General features: G+C 44.1%; 1 protein-coding gene across 16 annotated transcripts in view; it reads right to left on the reverse strand.

Moving 5' to 3' along the window:
- Positions 1 to 13,866, reverse strand: part of DENND2B (DENN domain containing 2B) — a 155,713-nt gene that overhangs the window by 54,299 nt on the left and 87,548 nt on the right. Inside the window, exon 1 of one of the 16 annotated variants that reach the window (XM_069471137.1) lies at positions 2,002 to 2,095. The exons of the other annotated variants lie outside the window; for them this stretch is intronic. The gene's annotated coding sequence lies outside the window, so the exon portion shown is untranslated. Of the gene's footprint in view, positions 1 to 2,001; positions 2,096 to 13,866 lie in introns of those variants that run through there. 16 annotated transcript variants of the gene reach the window in all.

The following is a 13,866-nucleotide window of genomic DNA, read 5'->3' on the forward strand; positions in this document are numbered from 1 at the left end:
TATGACCCACTCCTAGGTATATAACCAACAGAAATGAAAACGTATGTCCACACAAACACCTGTACACAAATGTTCATAACAGTATTACTCAGAATAACCAAAAAGTGAAACAACCCAAATGTTCATCAACTGATGAATACACATATACAAAATGTGGTATATCTATCTATACAATGGAATATTATTTGGACATAAAAAGGAATAAAGTACTGACACATTCTAAAACATGGATAAACCTTGATTCCATTTTTATAAAATGTCCAGAATAGGCAAATCTATAGAGACAGAAAGTAAATTAGTGATTCTATAGGGCTGGGTTGAGGGTGGCAGAATGGGGCATGACTGATATGAGTATGAGATTTCTTTCTGGGGAGATAAAAATGCCCTGGAATTAGATAGTGGTAATGGTTACACAACTCTCTGAATATATTAAAACCACTGAATTATATAGATCAATTTTATGGTACACGAATTATATCTTAATATAGATGTTAAAATAAAACTGAAGAGCTAAAAAAACCTGTTTAAGTACTTTGGTGAGAGGGTATGAGACAACACAATCAATTTATCAAGCATATTTCCAATGTGAATGTGCACTATGGCCTGTGTAACACCATCATGGAAGCTGAGCAGTTCATGAACATAGTTCTCTCTCTCTCTGGTTAGAATCCTCATACCACATTGATCAAAATAAAAGGTACCTGGATATGAAAGTTAAATATATTTATTTATGGCCACTAAAGATCTTAATCCTGGAGGCCATCTTATTTATTATATTGGTGCAAATAAGTGGTTTCAATGATAAAAATAGGTCAAACCCTACTTCTTGATATCATTTATAGTTCTTTTCTCATTTCAGCATGAAATGCATTAGCTCAAACTTCTTTAACTTCATGTAAGCTCTCAGAGTTTTGGTTTTCGTTTTGGTGATAGTGGAAGTGGGTGGAGTGGTACAGTTGGAATGGGAGGAAGCAGCCAGCAGGCACATGTACGATTATCTGATGGTGACAGCAATGAAACATCCCTCCAAGGTGAATAATGTAGTTGCTTTTGGAAAAAGGAAACCAACCTTGAGCCTCACTTTTATTCTTCATAAAATGGAGAAAAGCCTTCCCTATCTGTTGTGGGGAAAAGTTTTTATAAACTTAAGTATATAGTATAACGTTGGTGATAACGATGATCAGTGAATCTTGCCACCAGGGCACCTATGCATGGTGGCTCTGGTGAGATATTATCTACCTGCACCAGTTGTGCCAAGTTAAGTGCTTGGTGTACAGCTGTGTGTGCAACAGAAAAAAAGGAGAGAAGAGGCAGCCAGCCTCTGGAAGCTTTCTCAGGCCAGCTCTCAGGGTCCGCAGGGAACACAGTGCTACATGAATCAACTTGCTAAGCATCAACTTTCAACTGCAGCAACAGTAGCCATGGGCACAATAACCATCACCACCCATCAAAACAACACTTGACATGCTCTATCAGCTCCAGGGCAAGGCCCTCAGGGAAAGGGCAAAAGAATTGTGGAAAGACCAGAAACTGAAATATATTAAAAGAACATGATATAAAACATATTCTTTCTTTCCCTGAATTTCCAATTTTAGAAGGGTGGACTCGCTGCTCTGAAATGCTATTATGTGTGTGAGAACACAGAGCTAACTTAGTAAGAAGGAAAAATGTAGCTGACTCTGACATTTGGGTGGAGTCAAGAAGAAAAAATCCTGTGAAGATTTAACTAAGAGAGAAGCAGAACAAAATTGCTCCCAGTCCCATGGCAGGGACCCTTAAGTCACATTTCTGCAAGAGTGCAAACGCCACTCTCAAAAGCAGACTAAGAATTCAGGCATCTTGGGCAGACACTGCTGAGAACCCCAGAAGGACCCACTAGTTTAGGAGACTATAGATGCCAATCCACCAGCCTCCCCAAATGCTCTCTCTGGGCCAAGTCCATCAGGGTCAGAGAATACTTTGGGGGCTTGAGGAGCTGAAGGTCAAGCTAACCCTTTATACCTGAAGCTCAGGCTGGAGCACTCTCAGCATGCTGGCTTCCTGGGCCATATTGCTTCTCCCAACCTCCTAAAGGCAGCTCCAGGCTCTCATCTATGCTGTCAGCCTGATTCCTTGGCTAGTCAGCCTGTAGGAGGGAAGACACTCCTAAAGCAGAGGAAATACCCACTGGGAACAGAGCAGAGAAGAAGGCAGATGAGAGGCTGTTTCACTAGTTCCCAGGCCCATCGATGGCAAAGTCCAGGCAGCAACTACGTGTTTGGAAAATGAAATTGTTCAATTAGCATCTACCACCAATCACAAGTTCCTTAAAAACCCAACTTTGACAAATTAAAGACAACTATCTAAAAAGTTACAGTCCAGAAAAAGGAACACAGTATGGTCCCTCTGGAACTTTTCTACAAACTCTGCATTCAGACAAAAAGACCACAGTCCCAGGAACTTGAGGGGCAGTAGGAAGAACACCTGACTTAGAGTCAGATAACTGGCTCCAATCCTGCCTCTGTCGACTGCTTGTTAATGACTTCACACATGGGAGTTTCAAAGACTCACTTTCTCACTGTAACAGCAATAATAATGAAATGACCTACTCCCATGATAGCTTCCCTGGATATTTTGGAAGACAACTTCTCCATTTCTGAGCCGGGGTCATTTTTCAGACTCCCTGGTACTGCCATTCAATCTATTTACTCTGTCAGGCACTGTGCAAGGTGTTAGGATATAAAAAACAGGAAGACACAGTCTCTGCCTTGGAAGAGCTGTGAAGGGAGAAAAGTCAAGTAAAAAGTGGACTCCAGGAAGCCCTCCTCAGAAAGTGACATTTGAATTAAGTCTTAATTTATTTGTTACCCACAGTAAGAGGAGCTAAGGAAAAGCAAAGGTACAACATATTATGAGACATGCTGCTAGATTTTTTTTTTTTTTTTTTTTTTTGAGACAGAGTCTCACTCTGTCACCCGGGTTAGAGTGCAGTGGCATCATCACGACTCACTGCAACCTCAAAGTCCTGGGCTTAAGCGATCCTCCTGCCTCAGCCTCCCAGGTAGCTAGGACTATAAGTGCAAGCCACCATGCCCAGCTAATTTTTTCTATTTTTAGTAGAGATGGCGTCTCGCTCTTGCTCAGGCTGGTCTAGAACTCCTGAGCTCAAGCAATCCTCCTGCCTTGGCCTTCCAGAGTGCTAGGATTACAGGTGTGAGCCACCACACCCAGCCTAGTTTTTTATATACGTAATTATAACAGCTAAAGTATATATCAGCGTTTCACATGTATTAAATCATTTAATCCTCTTAACAACCTATGAAGCAAGTATTATCATTATCATTTACACTTTACCAAGGAAACCGAAACACACAGCAATGAATTCGCTTGCCCCAAGTCACATAGCTAGAAAGTGGCAAGGCAGGGATTTGAGCCCAGGTGGCCTACACCTGTGCCCCAGCTCTGAGGCAGGACTTTGTATGGCCTCCAATCATCTTCCAATTTAGTTCTCATCATGCTACAAGGTAGTGATAATACAGCCTGGTTTTTCCGATTAGGAAATTTAGGTTCAGAGAAATTAAATGACTGTCCCATGATCACTCACCTAGTGAGGGGACAGAACAGGAACATGGATCCAGCTCTATCTTACTACACTGTCCACTTACTTTCCTTAACATCGAAGGAGTGCTAGTTAAAAATGCATAGTCCCAGGCCCCACCTCCACCTCCTATTTGGGAATCTGTGAGGATAGGGTCTAGGAATTTGCATTTTCAGTAAGCTTGTGTCCTGCAGCACACCCTCTAAAGACTCGGAAAGCTATGAGGGGTCACTACTCACCATCTTCCCAAGAGTTTGCCCAGCCGCGATCACATAAAAGACGGACACTCAGTCCCACCACCTCCTCCCCCACCTATTAGCTTCTTCCACCCTGCAGAGAACCAGTGGCCCTCAACCACAAAGAAACTGGTACATCACTGGATTCAGTGAAAGCATTTTCAATGTCTCATCTAAACAGTTTCCTCAGTCTTCAGATGTACTCAGCACTTCTGTATCTCAAAACATCCCTTCCTGCCACCCACCTTGGTAGCTAACAGTCTCTTTCCTCACTTTCTCCTTCCTTCCAAACTCCTGGGAAAAAGAATTTACACTGGAAGTCATAAACTTGTGGTCTGCAAGAGCAAAGACATGGCTCATTTGGCCTTCCCTTTATTTTTACATAATTTGAAATAGCTGTCAAACATTTAAGAAACTGAGTACAAATAAAAGTTCAGATTCTAGCTTCTCCTGAAAAATTAGAAAATCTGCCATCACTGCATTTCTGGATGACAACAGCTGGCCAGCGCTGAGTACAAGTGGCCAGTTAGGTGCAGCGAGCCCTCTAGAGTTCCGCACCGTTCCTCCCCTCTCAGCACTGCTTCCTGGCCAGCTTCACTCAGCTGCCACCTGGCTGCCCTAGTCAGCAGGTAAGTGCCAGCTCTCCAGTCTGCATCCCAGCAGGGAGGATCAGGAGGCATGGCAGCACTAGGAGCAGTTGCACAAACCTTCCAGATGGCTGGGAATGAGCAGTGCAGGAAGGGGAGCCAGCTGTGGTAGAGGGCACAGTCATCTATTCCCCTCACTGCCACCAGAAAGAAAGCCCTCGGAAAGGCTGCCTGCTTTTGCTCAGGACAGCCTTCAACCAGCAACTCTCCCACCTCCAATCCTTGTCCCCTCACCCGATCCAAGGGTACGCTTCCAAAGGTCCAAGAGGGGACCAGTTAGAGGTCAGTCTCCAAAGGGACTTCTTTCTGAGGGGTGCCCAGCCTCTAAGAATGAACCTTCCTGTCCTAGAGCAAAAAACCTATTTGTCCTTGTTTAGGTGACATTTCTAAACATCCATTTGGCACTTCTCCGCAGGCATAATTGTGCGTGTGACAGTATGCCTTGCTCCAAAAGGAAAAACTTGAGCCCTCAGAGTAATGAGGAACAGGAACAGGCATTTGGAGGAAAGCCGCCCTTTCTGGTGAAGTTAAAGTCACCACTGAGAGGAAACATAAACACTGCCCGGCACTCTGTTTTACTAGCTCAGATAAGAAGTCAAGACACTGGCAAAAGAAACGTCTCAACCACCTAAGAGAATTTCTGCTGACACCTCTGTTCCACTAACTTCCTAAGCAATCCGCTCATGTGGAAGTTATGGCTTAGGAATCAGCCCCCAAGGGACAGAAAAGGTGGGAAAGGGAACTGAGCGCTTGTGTGTGCTATGAGAACGTGGTTACAGCCAGGAGACCGCAAGCAGTAGCATGACGGCACAGCTACAGTACAGTGTGCAGCTGCCGTCTGACTGCACCAGCACCAACCTGCCTGCTCATCCTGCCCAGCAAACACCCACTCGGACCCTCCTTACCTCCGTACCAACTCCTTCCTGCACCTTTCCTTATCCACAAGCCCTGGCCAAGGAGATAAGGAACAGACCCGGCAGCTCCCCAGAGGCAGGCCTACATCTTTAATTTCTTCCTCCAAAAGTCTCAGCAAACAATATTGTCCCTCATATTCCAAGAGGCTTAACAAATGCAACTAAATCAAGATGATCCTTCTCTCCCTGGGACTTTACCCTCACCCTCAGCACTCATGTGTCTTCTGGATCCTTTCAGCAGCCCCTGTTCTTCCTAAAGCAGGGAAGGTCCCCTGCTAAATTCCCCATGGAAAAGCTTCCCTGCTCTCCAAGGGGAGTTAAGCCCACCAATGCTACAGGCAGGAGGGACAGCCCCTTTCTGCCTACACTTCTGACCAACCATTTGCCTAGTTCTCAAAGGGATGCAAGAGCTCCTAGAAAGGGGCTAAGAAAAGAACTTGAGAAATATTAATAGCTGTGGCCCCTTTCTTTCTATTTTCTTGGTGCTGCTTCCTTCATTCTCTCCCTGCCACACTTCTCTGCCCCAACCTACACACACAACCCACTTCAGGGAGGTCATCATTAAAATAAGTTCCCTTTAAGTATCCAAACCCGAGTTCTCAAAAGTATGAGCTTTCAATTCTTCCTTGCTCTCCTGCAGTTGTGCTAAGGTGGGAAGGCTTTGCTTACCTCTCATAGCTCTGCATGAACTAACAGCTCTGTGCCTTGCTGCAGCAGCTTGCCTATACAGTTTCTCTGTTCTCTGGCATTCCTAGGAAGCTCAGCTATCCCACTGGTCTCCTGACATCCTATCCTAGCCCCCCGACCCCACATGGCTGAGAAAATCATAGGGCAGTACTAGTTCTTCTCAGTTTTCTGAATGACTCTCAGTACTTATCAGAGTTCTGCACATAAAAGGTGCTCAAATAAATGCTGGCTAATGTGTTAACTCGTGACAACAGAGGGCCCCAAGAGCCAAAGGCAGGGATGTCAAAAGGTCCTAGAAGTTCTAGCACTGGCTACATCCTCTAAAATGCACTCTTTCTCTTCCCAAGTTACAGCTGCTATAAAACTGGTGAAAGAGTCTTCTGGCTGTAGCTGCCACCTAGCCAGATCGTCAATGGCAGGCCTTTTCCTCCACCTTTTGGCCGTTGGCTTCCAATCTCCTCACACATGTCCCCACTGTCTCTAAGTCCCTGCTGCAATAACAGGGTCTCATCCAATACTCCCGTGAGGAAAGGCCATTCCTGGGAAACTTACTGTGCCCTCATTCATGTTGCCTTTCTCCTCCCTCATCCCTCTTCTTCACTCCTCTTTTCCTGATGCATTTCTCACTGGTTATCTATCCACAACCTTGTCTTTGGCTCTGTTATGCCTAAAAATTCGGGACTACCAGGAAAAGGGAGAGAGTGGGCTCACAGGTTTGGCTGAGTGGGCATCAAAAGCTTTAGAAAGGGCGCCAGGAAGGATTTTCTCAAGTCTATCCTGCTTCCTCCAAAATGCCAAACCCCTTTTCTCCTTTACTATTTCATATACCTTGTGCCTTGGATCTTTTCCATTCCAGCTCCAGGCTCTGCATTTCTAGCTCTAGCAAGCCCTTCAAACAAAAATGTTGAGGGGATAATTAGCCTGGTCAAGTGGAGAGGAACCAAGATTTGTTTTGCTTGGAGGTCAGAAGGATTGCCGGGTGCTCTTACAGGTCCCTATGAGGTTGAAATCTCCCTCAACCAGCCTCAGAAAAAGATGATTTTGTTGTTGTTGTTGAATAATAATCAGAAAAAGATTAAGAACTCTTTCCATCTCTTCACTGTCCACTTATCACTCCCACACCCTCTTTCCCAATCCTCCTCCTTAAAGAAAGCCCTTAAAGTTTAGATTTTCAACCCCAATCATTTTTCAATCCCTTTTCTTGCCAAATGGTCCTTCTCCGCTTCAGCACAGATTCTGCAGAGGTTTTAAGCAGGGTTTAAATATTTCCTGAAAGCTTGACTTGGGATAAGGGCTTGTTAGGCAATTCCAGGCCAAAGGAAATCTGCTTGTTTCCAAGACAGTTTAAATAACCTAGACACGGCTGTTTCTGCCAGTCTGCAAACTCAGCCTCTCGGCAAATGGCTTAACCTAGCTCTGCCAGGGTGGTGGAGCACACACTGCCCGAGACCTGTCACCACTTTGAAAAAGAAGGCAAAATGGAGGCTTGTCCCACAAAGAACCCTGCTCCTGGGGGCGAACCACTGCCCTTTCACTTCGGCAAGAAGAATGTGGTGGGTCCCAACATCATGACGATGATCCAAAGGCCACAGTCCTATCTCACATCAGCGCCCTCCCTCTGGCCAGCCGCAACAGACTGGTTGCTGGTTGCTATTTCCTGCACATGTTAGGAATGTTTATGCCTCCAAGCTTTTGTTCAACCAATTCCTTCTATCTTGAATGTCCTCCGCCCCCATTCTTTCTTAAATATCCAGTTCAAATGTCAACTTCTTTCTGAAGCCTTTCCTGACTCTAAGTCCTGACCTCATTCTCACCCTTCCCATGCTCTCTGATCTAACTGAATTCAACCTGACTGATGGCAAGATGCCTCCTCTGCTCTAGAAAAACACTCCACTTACAAGCTGTACTTTCTTGGAGGAGGACTAGGAAACAATAAGGGCTAAGGGTAAGTCTCAATACCCCCACCCTCCCACTTGCAGCATAGGGAAACTGCCCACCTCTACAATGAGAATATGCATACCAATGAGAAGGCATCTACAAAGAAGAGAGGATACTCAGAACCCAGAGGGAACACACAGGAAGTCTCTGGGCCAAGCAAGGTCTTAGCTTTCCCCCCACTCTCAACTTCAACAACTCCCCCAACCCATCCTTACCCTTTCAGCTCACTTCGCTTCCTATTTCATTAAAAAAATAGAAACAATCAAAACAGACTCTCAATAAATTATAACCAACTCATTTACCCACCACCAGCATCAGTGTGGATTTTGCTCTCTGCTCAAAACCCTCAGAAACACAGCTCCCATTCACTCAAAGGAAAAGCCAAAATCTTTACAGTGACTTACAAGGCCCTCCTTCATCTGGGTCCCTACTCCATCTTTGGCCTCATTTCCACTACTCTTTCCCCCTTACTTTCTCCACTCCAGCCACACTGTCTCCTTATTATATCCTCAAAGACACCAGGCTCATTCCAACCCCAGGGCCTTTACACCTGCTGTACACCTTGTAACTGGAGCACACTCCCCAGAGAGCTGATCTCTCATCTCCTTCAGGTATTCCAGTCAGATGTCATCTTCTTAGTGAGGTCTTCCTTGACTACGCTAGAAACAATCAGAACCTGTCCCGACTCTGCTCCCCCTCAGCACTCACTTTTATTTTCTATTTATTATGTTTATGTAAGCTCCATGAGACTAGGCATTTTTGTCTGTTTTGTTCATTGCTGTATCTTCACTGCCTACTGAAGTGTGTCCCTGGCATAAAGTTGACCCTCAGTACACATTTTTAAAATGAAAAAAACCTTTGCTGCCGGCTCAGAGTGGTGCCCCCTGGACAGGGGGCGCAGCTTAGACTCCACTTTCTAGGCCTGGTCTTCAGTCCCCACCAGCCTCCCCAGTGAAGGGTCTCACCTGCTTGCAGCAACCATGCCCATGCAGAAAAGTCAAAAGGGGGCCACCCCCTCTGAGTACCCAAAAGATTCTGGGCAGAAGTGGCTTCAGCCCAAGAACTCAACTAAAATTATACTCTGAAAAGATTACAATGACAAATGCAAAAGTCCTTTCCCTGAGTTTAAGGAATCATAGGACCTTCCTTTCCTGATGTCTACTGTTTTGGACACTACTGATCAGCCCTCCCTGAAGCACGTAGTTAACTCTCAATCTGGAGCACACCCCTGAATGCGAAAGACCTTTATGCTCATCAAAACAGAGTACAGGTTAAGAAAGGCTAGGAAGTAGTGTAGGAAAAGTAGAGAAAGAGAGATAGATGTGGGCATCTAAGGCTTTCATTTACTTACTTACTCGAACCCTTTGAGGGTGTCTTCCCAGCCAGGCCCCCATGCTACTGTGCTATGCTCTGGCCCTGGCCTTTGCCCTTGAGCAGCTCCCCATCCTGCCTGGGATAGGCATGGAAAGATTCTGGTACAGTGTAACAGAGCTGTGATAAAAGGAGGAACACAGAGCTCTGAGAGCAAGGAGAAAGACACCTAATAAGGTGGACAGGATGGATGTCGGGAAGGACTTCTAGAGGAGACAGGAAATGTCACTGAGCTGAGTCTTGCAGAACTTGGAGGAGACAAAGAAGGTATAAGAAAAACACTGCAAGTGGAAGAAAATCCATGAGCAAAAGCAAAAGAGATCTTGGAGCAAGCAGAGATTATTTAAACAGGACATAAAAAGTGATCATTATAATGGAAAATATTGATAAATTAGACTATATTAAATATGATACGTGAGCAAAATTTACTCATTTTCTAAAATGCCATTTAGAGAGTGAAAGGAAACCTACAGAGTGGGAGAAAATATTCCCAGTAGATCTATCCAACAAAGGACTCATATCCAGGATATATAAAGAACTTCTAAGTATCAGTAAGAAAAGGACAACAGAAGAAAAATGGCAAAAGACTAGAACAGATACTTCACCAGAGAGGATATCCAAATGGCCAAAAGATACATAAAAAGGTATCCAACTTCACTAGTCATCAAGGAAATGCAAATTATGCAATCTCAATGTGATAACACTAACGTACTCACTGGAATGGAAAAAAAAACCAAAAAGAAAATACCTGGTGTTGGCAAGGATGTGAAGCAAGTGGAACTCTCAAACACTGATAGAGAAGGTGTAAATTAATACTACCACTTTGGAAGAATGTTGGGTATCATATTCTAAAGCTGAACATATGTATACCCTATGACCCAGCAATTCCTTTCCTGGATGTATATCCAACAGAAATGCATACCCATGTGTACCAAAAGACAAATATCAGACTGTTCATAGCAACACTATTCATAATGACTACAAACTAAAAACTACCCAAATGCTCATTATCAGAAGAATAGAAAGGAATTATGGTGTATTTACATCATGAATTACTACACAGCAATGAAAATGAATACTCTATGACTACATACGACAACATGAATAAATCTCTCACATACTATGTTGAACAAAACAGCCAGACACCAAGAGTACATACTACATGATCCCATTTATAGAAAATATAAAAACAGAAGAATAAGTTTATGCTATTAGAAGTCAGGATAGTGGTTACCCATGGTGGGGGTTTCCCAGAGGGAGACTGGAGGGGGATTCTCAGATTTTGATAATATTCTGTTTCTTGATCTGGGTGTTGGTTACATGGGCTTGACCGTAAAAATCTGTTGTGCTAGATACAAACATACTTTCATGTTTGTACAATATACTTCAATCAAAAGTTTTAAAATAAGCTGGGCGCGATGGCTCATGCCTGTAATCCCAGCAACTTGAGAGGCTAAAGGCAGGAAGATCTCTTAAGCCCAGGAGTTCAAGGCCAGCCTGGGCAACATAGCAAGACTCCATATTTAAAGAAAAAAACCTTTTTTTTTTAAAGTTTCAAAAAGGCACACAGAATGCACAACTCAGCAGATCTGGGAACATAAGATCGATCCATGGAGCAAGCTTATCAAGTAGTAGAGGTAGGCCAACACTGGAGGATCGCTTGAGGCCAGGAGTTAGAGGCCTGAGCAATATAGTGAGACCCCATCTCTTTGGGAAAAAAAAAAAAAAAACATAGCCAGGGAGTGGTGGGGTGCACCTGTAGTCCCAGCTACTCGGGAGGCTAAGGTGGGAGAATCACCTGAGCTCAGGAGTTTGAGGCTGCTATGAGCTGCAATGATACTACCGTACTGTAGCCCAGGCAACAGAGCAAAACCTTGTGTTTAAAAAAAAAAAAAAAAAGTAGTAGCAGCAGCAGCAGCAAAAATCTCAAGCTGCACATCTTAGATCATTAGGGCTCAATTTTCCATTAGAGGTAAGTCCTTTGTTCCTCAATTTTGAAAGTTAATACATGAAAGTACACCTATGTGGCCAGACTCTGCTGGCTCTACACATGCATTTATCTCATTTAATCTTTGTAACAACTATATGAAATAGTTTTCATTATCTCTATTTTATGGATGAAGAAACTGAGGCTCCAGGAAGTTAAGTAATTTGCTCAGAATTTCACAGTAAGTGGCAAACCCTAGAGTCTGGACACGCTGGCACCAGGCTTTCTATAAATGCTCCCAGGGCACATTAGTCCTATGGTCTCTGTCATACCTTGTGGCAGGAAGCCACCTTCCATCCCAAATACACCCCTGCAGCCCAGCTCTGTCTGGGTGGAGTTAGAAAATGACTGGCAAAAGGTTCAATGCCTGGCCCCCAAATCTTGGTGTTAAAATCCCATTCTTTTTTTAAGCCATCTAGCTCAGAAGGCTCTGTGTCAACACAAAATAAACATGAGAGATGCTCAACATCATTCTTCCCCATCTAGGGATAGAGGAGCTCACAAATACGGACCCTGGTCAAAGAAACGCCTTCCCCTAACAATGCAGTCCTGCTGGAGCTAAGACTGCAGATAAGTGGAACGTGTCCATCCACAATTTGTCTCTTATTCCTCCTTCAAACAGAGCAAGTGTTAGTAGGCAAATGCAGGTATGTGCTTCTCAAATTGTGTGCTGAGATGCCCCAGAGCACTGTGGTGAACTCACAGGGATGCTGTAAAATATTTTAAATTTTTGAGGGAAACAAAGCAATACTCAACATTTGTCAGATTCCCCATGAGTTCACTGTTTTAACATTAGATTGTACTATATTCTTTTCAGTGATGTCATTTCTTTATGAAGCTGGGTTTTTCACAGTTGCTATGATAAAAAGCAAGTACCATGTGAAAAGCAATGTGGAACAGGAAACGAGGATGGCAGTAATCAATCTGATTCTCAGGTCTGAGATGTCTATGTAGTGCCCAGTATATCCCATTAGTAAGTGTTTTCATTTAAGAATGAAACAAAAATACGTTTCCTTTCAATGTACATGTATCATTTTTTTCAGATGGCTACTTTAGTTTTTAGGATATATTAATAAATACTTACTAAATTGTGTAAACCTAACTACTTAAATAAAACTTAGTTATTTCTTTTGGCCTATAGCCACAATAAAAAAATTACTGAAAAACTAAGGCCCATGAACTAAGAAAGTTTGGGAGCCTCTGCAGCAAGTGTTTTTAAGTCTCTGTTCATAGAGCCAAGAGAAGAGTTTCCAGGGCAGACCCAACCCTTCCCCAGAAGCAAGTGGGCAGCAATACTCAGGCCCACAGGCAGCATGCTCAGACTTCCCAGAGAACAGCTCCTTTGCCTGAACAGAAGTGGCTGCACATCAGCTTCCTCTTGGCCCAGAGGTCCTGCACATCTGTGTCAGCCTCACCCCAGGCTCCCAGGCTCCCCTGTGAACTCCCTCCCTGAAAAGCTCTATTCAGCACCAACCTCATGGATAAAACCCAAAGCCAACCCAGAAGCCAGCCGGCCAGCAGGGGACTTCCACACATGTTCAGACTTGGGCAATGTCCACAAGCCAAACTATTAATCCACAGAGAGAGGGAGCTATGAGAACCAAGGAGAGGGCTTCCACTGACAGCTCATCCACTGAGAGGCCAGCTCAGGCTTTTTGGGTGAAGATTTGCATGAAAATACCTTTTTTGTTCTCAAGGAGTTTCTGGCCAGCTACACTCCCTCCTTCCATTCTTCCTTTAAGTTGTAATCCTCTGTTGGTGACATCATAGCTGTTGAAACAATAGCCAACTGTTGTGATGTCACAGGACTCAACTTTTGTCACTTTAGGTGGGGGGTTGGGGTGGAGAATGTGACAAAGGACAAGGATAGAATACAGTTATAGAACTAGAATTTGCTTTTTCATGCTAATTTCCCTGGTAATGAAGGAAAGGAAAGGCAAGTCACTGGCAGCAAGGCTGTGTATAGATTCCTCTATACCAAGTGGGGACAGAGAGGAGACAAAGGAAAGGGATTTTCAATTCCAGGACCAGCCAAATATGAAGCTGTTCTCTGTCTAGCCAAGTTCAGGACCTTCTCTTTCCATCATCTCTCACCTGGGCACACAGTAAGTAGAGAAAAGCAGAAAAGTAGGAGAGGCTCCAGGCTGGAATGCTCCCTGGAAATTAATGTCTGGGATATTGTATTGTGTATGGACTCCACACTGGCAGAGAAACAGACTTTGTCATTTGGACTGCGTCCTAAGGATAGTGACCAGGATGGAGAGGGCACTCAGAGGCATGTCACAGGAGAAATGACTAAAGGAATGGAGAATGTTTACCCTGGAGAAGAGAAGGCTGTGGAGGGGGAGAGTAATAATTGCCTTGAGAATTCAGAAAGGCTCTCATGTGAAAAAGGGATAAGATGTGTTTTTTATGGTCCCCAAAGAGACCTCAGACAATGAGAAGATCCAGAGAGGCTGAAATGAGGAAGAAGTTTTTATTCTTAAATTCCAGTTAGAGGCTATAAATT

This window comes from Eulemur rufifrons, chromosome 6 (genome assembly GCF_041146395.1).
Source record: "Eulemur rufifrons isolate Redbay chromosome 6, OSU_ERuf_1, whole genome shotgun sequence".
In the NCBI taxonomy this organism is placed as follows: Eukaryota; Metazoa; Chordata; class Mammalia; order Primates; family Lemuridae; genus Eulemur; species Eulemur rufifrons.